This window comes from Anguilla anguilla, chromosome 6 (genome assembly GCF_013347855.1).
Source record: "Anguilla anguilla isolate fAngAng1 chromosome 6, fAngAng1.pri, whole genome shotgun sequence".
Lineage (NCBI taxonomy): Eukaryota > Metazoa > Chordata > Actinopteri > Anguilliformes > Anguillidae > Anguilla > Anguilla anguilla.
Window position 1 is genome coordinate 8,831,946 of NC_049206.1, and position 9,670 is coordinate 8,841,615.

General features: G+C 43.1%; 1 long non-coding RNA gene across 1 annotated transcript; it reads left to right on the plus strand.

The window, feature by feature from the left end:
- The first annotated feature begins 6,233 nt into the window (after positions 1 to 6,233).
- Positions 6,234 to 8,370, plus strand: LOC118230716. Its single transcript, XR_004765909.1, has 3 exons — positions 6,234 to 6,460; positions 8,041 to 8,108; positions 8,194 to 8,370. It is a non-coding gene; the product is annotated as an uncharacterized LOC118230716 (long non-coding RNA).
- The last annotated feature ends 1,300 nt before the right edge of the window (positions 8,371 to 9,670 follow it).

The window sequence follows — 9,670 nt, forward strand, 5'->3', positions numbered from 1 at the left end:
GAGCAGTCTAATCTGAGCCAGAGGTAGGACGCGGTCACGTTAGTTAGCTTAAGGGGAAGAGTCCTGAGTAAAACATGCATAAAAGCCATTGTTCTCGGGCTTGTACAGCGAAAGCCAAACACCACGCTTACATTCTTCGGTAAACAGGAGGACAATGCGTCGCTAGAGTGGACTTAAGATGAGAGAAACACTCCCATGTGCGTTAGTTTGAATAAGACAGCCATGGAAAATCCTGCTTACACAAAGCTAGTTTAAGTATGCACTCACACGAAGTTGCTGTTGCAAGCTGTGTGCACGTAATTAAGTTTTTTGTGGAGGTTTTTAAAGTGCACAGCGGCCCCCTACTGGTCAGATCTATGATTGTTTTTACCAAGCAGCCCAGATGATTTTATTTTGACCCTGCTGCTGCTAAGTTACATGGGAACAGCATGACAGCTGTTCCAAGGGATGAATCGTCTCTTAATTGGCTAAAAGTATCCAATCCAAATGTGTTTTTCCCTCTTCTTGATACCTATGGCATTCACCAGCTGGGTGTTGCTACGTGTCCTTGACGGTACCCTTCAATAAGACAGTACCAGTGGCATTTCGAGAAAACAGGGAAACCCAATAATTTGAATAACGAGTGAGTGACGTTTTTCACTAAGTGCTGGACATTTCCCTTCATCAGAGGCACTGTTTATTTTAGTGCACACAAATACAGTATATTAAAACACACACACAAAAAAGCGTTTTGAATAATTTCTTATCGGTTAAATGTAATCTGTAAATGATTTTCAAACTGAATTCAGCGCAAGTTGAAGAACGTGATGAGAGTCAGGTTGGGGACTACAGCCCTTCCCCCATAGCCTGTCTTTAGCACGTCAAGGTCCCTGTTGTAATACTGAGATTTGATCGTTCTGTTGAAAAGTGGACTGCAAGTGTCTGCATGAAAATGAATGGGACAGGAGTGAGCACCTCTGTCCCTGGTCTTTGAAGTGGCTAAAAAAAAAAGGTAAAAGGCTGTGGGATCTTTTGTGATAACCAGTACAGAGGGTGTGCTTTGTGTTTGTTCTCCTTTAATTCTGAGAAGTCCAGTTCCAATTTCTCCTTACACAGGAAAGGCCACTCCAGCCTATCGAAAGCCTCCCCCTTGTGTAAACAGATGTTAATGCTGTTAGCGTCTCACCTTTTAGCGAAAGGTGAATTACATTTAAAAGTTGTCACACGCTATCAGATGAATGTCCTCCATTGAGGCCTGTTTGATCTGTGCAAATTAGTTTTGGAATTGCTATCTCTGATATATTTGCTAATCTCTGGCTTATTACTTTTGTATCAGCGCCGAAGCCAGATAGCGGGATGTGGGCAAAGTAAATTGGCATTAGTGTGGTATATTCATTGATTAGGGCATGCAAGGTGTGCTCCGCTCTCTCTATTGCGAGACTGGGACAGTGCGGGGGGGAGGGGAGGGGGGTGAGGGTGAGGGAATGTGGGATAGCCCTCATAACAGCCCTTCATTTACCAGCACGCATTTGAGATATTCTGGAATGAAGCGACAGGGACATTTTGAAACCTCACAGGACCAAGGCCAATTGTTTTTTTGTTTTTTGTTTTTTTGGGGGGGGGGGGGGTCATCCTTTTTCAAAAAGCTGCACGTAACTCGCGCATGTACTTTTGTCTTTGACAGAAAAGTTGCGAGGTGTTTGCATGTAATGTAATGTAATGTAATATGCACTGCGATTGCCCTGTCAGTTTCAGCCATCATATCATTCTTATTTCTGTGATTCTGCCAGCAGCATGTACTGCACTGTATATGCACATCAGGAGTGTGTTTCTTATCAGTGCCCTTTTGTCTAAAGCTACAGCTAAAGCTAAAGCTACAGCTAAAAGCTTCACCTTATGGGAAATACACTCATCTGAAAGAGTCATAGGGCCTAGCATACCTTGGTACTATGATAGTAGAAACAGACATAGAGTTGAATGGAATACTTTAAGTTGCCCAAAGCAAAAAAATAAGAATGTATCAGTTATCACTACAGCTGCCCTTCATTCACTCAGACAGCACAAGGGGTTGACAGCATGCAGCACCATTTGGAACTGAGCTGAGCTCATTTGGGATCTGGCAGGACGCTAGATACACTCAGCACTTTTTAAAAAAAGCAAGCAGACAGCCTGAGTTTTATATGAAGCATAGGTGGGATTATTTATTTATTTTTTTGTCAACACTACAGTAAGGGAAAAGGCATAGACGGCTTAAAGAAAGACACGTTTTGAAGGAACCACAGGTATCTGTGTGGAAATACAGTGAGGTGATGTGTTTAAATAGCTGTTACAAGAGTTCATACACCGGTGCTCTGAAGCACTTATGCTTCGTGTGGGCTTGGCTTCCAATGAAATATGCTTCCTCGGCTTAATTCTCACATTCCATGTTGACTCTTTCCAAAGGGATTAACACCCATTTAACACTCCCGTTAGACACCGTATATTCCCTGATAAGAGTTAAGTAAGTACTGTAAGTCTTGATAATTGAGGAGGGAGAAACCCACGGTGAGCAGCAAGGGTGATTTCGGGAGGCACAGCGTGAGGTGCGATTGTCTCGTCGCTGAATGACCTGCAAACGGGCCTCTGAGGTTGAGAAGGTGGGAATCAGACGAGCACCTCTGGATCCTCCTCTGAGTGTTCTGTCACAAGCACAGGGGATGCTCCACTGGGCTGGAAGTCGCGACCGCAGACAAATGAGCAAACAGATTTGTCACCTGGCTGGCCAGCCCCAAAACAGGTACCCTAATCTCCCACGCCCTTCTTGAATCTTTTAATGAAAACAAAAAAAAAATAACCTTAAGTAGCTGTTGTGTTATCCTAATGAACGGTTTAAATCTTACAGAGGAAAACATGTAAGCCCCCAATACAGCCAACCTGGTCTACTCAGGTTGCTCTGTCATTTTAGAAGCCATATCAGAACTCCACATGCAAACACCACACGTTTCATCATCCAAATCCCTCAGATTATATCCAGATATGTTCTTCTGGTGAACTGATAAGGCATTGTCTATTTTCACCGGGTTAGGCCGTATCTGTTGGGTTTGTTAGTTTATGCGAGACTGGGACAGGTGAAATAACAGGAGAATGAAGTTATCATAGATGCGGGTTTTGGGGTAGCTCCTGCCCAATATAAACCTTTCACAACCACACCATGACCACAATGATCCTGCATTAAACTTAGCTTTGCTAATGCTAATACAGGCAATTCAAGGGCAAACCTGGGGGGAGTCGGGGGGGGGGGGCAGCGCGGAATGCAACGATTAAAACGTCACTGCCAAATTAAGATTCCCATCGACTCGGCATTGATTTACAGCTGAGCTGGAGATAGGAGGTGCCCCCTCATCGTCAGACCGTTTGCGCCCGGCGGGCTAATCTCAGCGCTAAGCCTTCGGATTCAGAGGCGTTAGCGAGAGGCAAACGATGAGCGGTGAGGCTGACAGACAGCAGTGCCAGGCCCCTACTACAGGGACAGGTTCCGCCTCTTAAACACTGTACATGGATCAGTTATGTCTAAAAAAAAAAAAAAAAAATGTTGGAATGACTGGCATCTCCAGCTATGCTTATTCTGGATCTGTCGCCAAGACTGGAAAGTACCTGGAGCTCCCCAGTCAGCCTTCACAAGAGTTCCCTGTGACCTGTTTAGCTGGACATTGGCAGGTGGAGGTGGAGGATTGGGGGTGGGGGGGGGGGGGTCTGGGGTGCACTTGTCTTGCCCTGCGTTATCTCCAGAGACAACGCAATGATCCCTTAGGTCTATATACAGATCAGTGGGACAGTGCTAACAATGGCTCATCTATCACCCCTGCCAGGAGGGCCATTGTTACCAGCGTGCTTGGCCCACTCACCCACAGAGACCCAATGCATGATGGGAGGTGAAAAGAACAGGCATTTTGGACATTCACATCTCCACATATCCCCTCTAGTCTCTCTTCATATCTCAGCATGTTAGTTTTATTCTCTGCCTACATTTTAATATTCGTTAACAAGCAATCAAATGCATAGGCAAGAACCCCAGCTGTGTACAAGCACCTGTGGATACATTACATTCTGCACGTTAAACTTCAGTGTTTTTCTTGCCTGGCAAATGAGTCCATGTCGATTGTTAAGCTTGAACTACGTTTAAATTGTAATGAGAATTAAATGAAAATGTGGACCATGGCTGTTTTCTTGTTTCATTAAATGCGTTTTTAGATGTCATGTTCAGGTGACATTCAAAATGTTTTCACAAATGCCTATCGGACTAAAACCTGAACAGTATCGCATAGAGCCATTAGAGGGCGCCAGACACCCACAAAATGCAGCATTTAGTTGTCAGTGTTGATGGATTTACAAAAATAGAATATAGGCAAGAGGGGGGAATATATCATGTTTGTATTGTATTCATGTATCTGCTCCCGTATGCACAGTTGTGAAAAAATATCAATTTTTAAATAAAATTTTTTTTATTAATGGATGTCATGTCGGACCAATAACTGCTGTCCCTCTAGAATGTTCACATTTCTTCAGGTGTAAAACAATCCCTTTAGGATGTTTGCGTTTTGGTTGACATAGGAAAAATACCCCTTGATCTGAGTTATTCAAACCTATTCACAGTTGATGTTTCCCATGTAGACTGGCTGCTGATAGAAGTAGCCCGAGGTGGATTTCTGTAAGCGCGCAGGTGGCTAAGGAAGGAAGAAATCAGTTCAAAGGCAGGGCACGCATGTATTTCAACAGAGTACGGGGTAGTAGGGCTATGAAGGGGGAAGCGAGGAGCTTCCATCGGTCAACATTGCTGCACTTCTGACTGATTCGGCGTTAACTGCATGTGTGAAAATTACAGTCGTTGCAAGGTGTAGCGCTGTAAAAACAACCCCCCCCCCTCCTCCTCCTCCTCCTCCTCCTCCTCCTTTCCAGACACTGAAATAGTGGCAACATAGTATGCTGTTCGTATCGTAACGTTTCCCTGTCACCAATCTTCAGGGTTTGTGCGGTTGTAGGGCTCGCTCTTCTGCTTCTTTGAAAGGAACAGGACACAGACGGCGCCCTGCGGCCACTCTGACAGTGCTCACCTGTGCAAACAGAGAAAGGCTGTCAGGACCGGTTATGGATCCGCCATCATATTCCTCAACAGAGACCTCTGGTCATTCTAACCACTGAACCGCCTCATCATCGTCGCCGCATCCGCTGTACGAAAGAAAGGCTAGCAATAGTAGAAGACCGAAGTTGGGCATATAGCCTGCGTCGTTTGTCCGAGCAAAACAAAGTAAAAAATCATTTTTCGCCGAGACAATGTGCCCTTTATTAGCCGTTAATCCCCGTCTTTCCCGTATCCCAGCTTTCCCATTTGATTTCAACCACACAAAGGCGCTTGACGACAAAGCTGTCTCCAGGTTGTCAAGGCAGTCCCACTTGTTTTTCTTTCGGTGGAAAATCTCTGTGGAAATTTGAGAAGTTGTGCCTATAATATCATAAAATAACACTCATGGGCCCATAATATAGGTTACCCGTGGGCGAAATAAGATAACCATTGTCGTTTTTACCTAGACTACAAGCTAAAATCAGTAAGCATAATCTTTATCTTGTAATGTGCTACTGCATCCACAAGAGCGCATTATTATGAAAACTGGTCTACTGAATGATACTGTTCATACATTAAGCATTGTGGTATGAAATGCAGCCTACATGGCCTACAGCAATAATGAAACAGGCTAGCTAATATTTGTCCAAAGAATATGGTTTTACACAAAATACAATAGGCCTATTTAATACGCAGCATACTGTGATGGTTCAAATAACATAAAATGGCCTATAATTTATTACCACTAAACTAAAACTACATATAAACACGACTGAGCTTCTTGAACCTGTGTGATCTAAATAGACCAATGTTCTTATGTTAAGAATCTTAATAACTTTGTCAATGTTTTAGTTTGCTAAGTAAATATTGAAATTGATCTGCTTTGCCTTTCTGTTGCCAACAGGATGTGAATGAGTGAACCAATACAATAGCCTATTTAAATATTGCAGATGAGAGCTGGCAAACTTAACCCTGCAGTCAAAGTGCCTTTGGACTTATGAAATGTATATATGCATAGCCTAGCCAGTGCAGGCCTGTGTGACATATGGAATCAGTGGCATTGCCAGGAATTCATGTGATTGTGACTTTTTCCCCGGTCTTCGGAAATAATCTTCCCTGGGGGTGAAGGGGTGTCCATTGCAAACAACTTCCGTATTTTCCATCTCCGGTATTTCGGTGGGGTCGCGGGTTCAGAAGTGTGGGAATTGCAAAACCGCATTATATATTCCACAAATCTTACTGCATACCCGTATCAGTAGCACGACTGCATCTCTGTGCTGGGCATTTTTTATTTCCTAAATCAGAGTAAGTGCACCAATGAAGTGCACGTGGCCCAAGCAAAAACAACGACAGCGTCGCGTCACCACTGATTTTTGAGAAAACGTGAGTTAAAAACGCTAACCGAGAAAATATCCCTTCAATGTCGCCATGACGTGCACGGCACTAAATATCACGCATACATTTTGGATACACAATAACTAATATATTTTGGCGGCTGTTGCTTTCAGTTTCTGTTTTTATAGCCTAATTGACGTTTGAGCGACAGATCTAAACGACGGCGACCCAGATCCGAACGCTTGACCCCCAACCTGTTAGTAGGCTATCTAATACAATGTGCTTTTGTGATGTTTAGCTCTGGTTTGCTGTTCTGGCATGTCGGTGTAGACCAGGCGCATGACTTTGTTGACATTAATAACGGATAGGCTACTTGCGAGATGAACTATTCCAAACATGTATAGCTATATGCCATGAATCCGACATCCTATGCCCATTCAAATGCGCGTTAAATGTCGCTACAATGACAGACTAATTTTAATTTACAGACTAATTAATTATCAATTTTCTTTATTTTTTTTACCTTCTGAATGAAGTGATATTGATGAAAACCTGCTGCTACATGTACAAGCTTGGCGCTCAATGATGAATGATCTATGCGTTTGCATAGTAGCCTAACATTAGATAGCCTAGGTGTTTTTAACTTAAATTTTCTCAGACCACGGGCTTTGCAGCTGGATTGAGCCATTTGAGGCACATTTTAGGGATCAAAATGGCATTTTATTGATATATTAATTGTCCCAATTTGGTGGGACTATTTTGTGTTATGTTGAAATAAATGCTAATATGTGGGAACAACACAGAACAACAGTAGTTCATTAATGAAATGTAATGTAAACACAAAATCAAAAATGCAATTGCTTTCACTCATTATTCCTGCAACAGTCCTCAGATGACATAAACTATAATGATTATTATTAATAATAATTATTATTATTATTATTATTATTATTGTTATTATTATTATTGTTATTATTAATCATTATAGTCTAAATATAATTATTATTTTATGACCCTACGTCTTGAAGTCCATGAAGTATGTCATATTTGCAGCATATAGTAAGTATATAATGTTGATGTAGGATATTGCCAATCATTTTTCAGTCCTCCCGCGCCTTATTAGTCCACCTGGCTTTATCACGAGTATCTTTTACTTGCTCACCAGCCTCACCAGTGGAAAGGATTTTTGATGTGGTTGCTGGACAATGAACGATTTAAAGATATCCTGTTTGAGAGTGTCATATGGTTTGTCCCGGGGCCATGTTTCAGAGGGCTTTGTGCCCGCTTTTGGAACAGTGGAAACTATACTTCCTAAAGCTTCTCTATGTCACCTGTGGAATACTGGGACCCAAAGGCATTGTTCTCTGATTTATATAGGTAGTGTTGTGTCGAATGACCCCTGGTTGACGTGTGTAGTATTAAAAGTGTATCTGATACTGCAGTCTCCTTTTTTTCTTTTTTTTTACCACGTTTCTCTACAAGGGAAGTGTGCATTGGGAAGAACAAAAGCTTTTGTCTAGCTCCATAATAGGAGGGGTTTTTAACATTTATTCCTGTTTTTACAGTAATTTTGGTACGCTGGGGTATTTTGAGTCACTCAAATTCTTACTTTCTCTTTTCACTTTCAGCCTGATGAAGAGGCTACGTGTCTAAAGTGAGGCTGATTGTTGCTCAACAGGGCAACTCAGAGATAAGAGTGAGTAAGCAGTGATTAAATTGGCCAGATCCGTCGTGAATAAACGAATAAACCCACTCTCTGTTAACCAAGGTTGCCTCTACAGGGAGAAGCCCACCTCGGAGGGGTGAAATTTTACGCAGTGGATCTGAGGTATGGTCTGTTTACTCCTGCACGTCAAACGATCTTGAACTTTGCCTGGTCGCTTCAGACGGTCCTACTGCAAAGTGGAAATGACAGTTGGGAATCGGCACCGGGAGATGCCAGCGATAGAGGCCGTCCTCCAATCTGTTTGTACATGCCTCTCAACTGTGCAGAATGCATTTCTCAACTGTAATGTTTAAATAGTTATGTGTGTATGTGTGTGTGTGTGTGAGCGTGTGTTAGAAAGAGATAAGGAAAAGCAACAGAGGGAATGTGTGTGTGTGTGTGTGTGTGTGTGAAAATGTATCCATGCAAAGGTCAAAATCGAGAAAAGTATAGAAAACAATGAATACCTTTCAATATTTAAAAATACGCAACTGGGTGCTAGCCATTGCCACATGTGAAGTGCAAAATATGAATGGCGTACATTGTACAGTATATAGTTTAACCTTTTGAAAGTAGCCCAGTGTCACTATGTTTGTCATCATCACATTGTATTCTGTCTATCAAAGTCGCAATGTGACAGCAAAATATGTATTCCACTTCCACTTTCCACAATTTATTTTGGGGGAAAAGTGGAATTTTGCGCAGCAACTACCAACTGCCCTTCTCATGATGTTTCGGAGACACTGAAGGGCTTTGGCCAGGTGTTCACGGGAGGCCCGGTGGGAAAATCGATTTTATTTTGCCTCTTAAATGAGAACAATAACAGAGACGGAGGGCGCCTCCCGTTAAACAGGTTTTACCCCACCGGCCACTTTCCCCAGCACAATGTATGGTGCGTAAAACCTCTCGCATGTCGGTAGCCTGGCCTGCTGCGTCTGCTATTGTCACTGAGAACCTGCGGATCAGGCAGAGGCGCACAAACGCTCTCTCACACCGACGCGAGCGCGCGCAGCATCGCATGCGTCGCCGGTGCCGGCCCCTTCGTGGAGTTCTGCTAACCTTTTCTAAAAATTCTTCGCGATCTTATGAATAATTGTCTTCTGGCCGCGTGCGTGCGTGTGTTTGTGTTTGTGTGTGTGTGTGTGTGTGTGTGCATGTTTTACACAAATGTAGGGAGAAAAACATCATGTAGATTTAGTTTGTCTCTAGTTTTAAAGCACTAAGTTACTTGACGTTATGCAACATCTGTGAGTGCAAAAGAGCAATTCTCGATATACTTATTGATTGGGCATTTCAGGGAAAAATATTTTACAGGGCAATACAGTTACATAATGTGTGTGTACATACACTGTATAACATTAGTCTTTGTGGTACTAGGCCATTTTTCTTTTTGGTTCCCATTGAACGTAAGCTCCTGGGAATTTCGGGGGCTGCGTTGTCTGGCTGAGGACGCGCATGAGCAGGAAGTTGGAGACGCCTGTGAGCAGACTGTGCTCTGAGTGACCTGCGAGCGGCTCCCCCTCACCCAGCGCGGTGTCAGAGAGCGCCGAGCC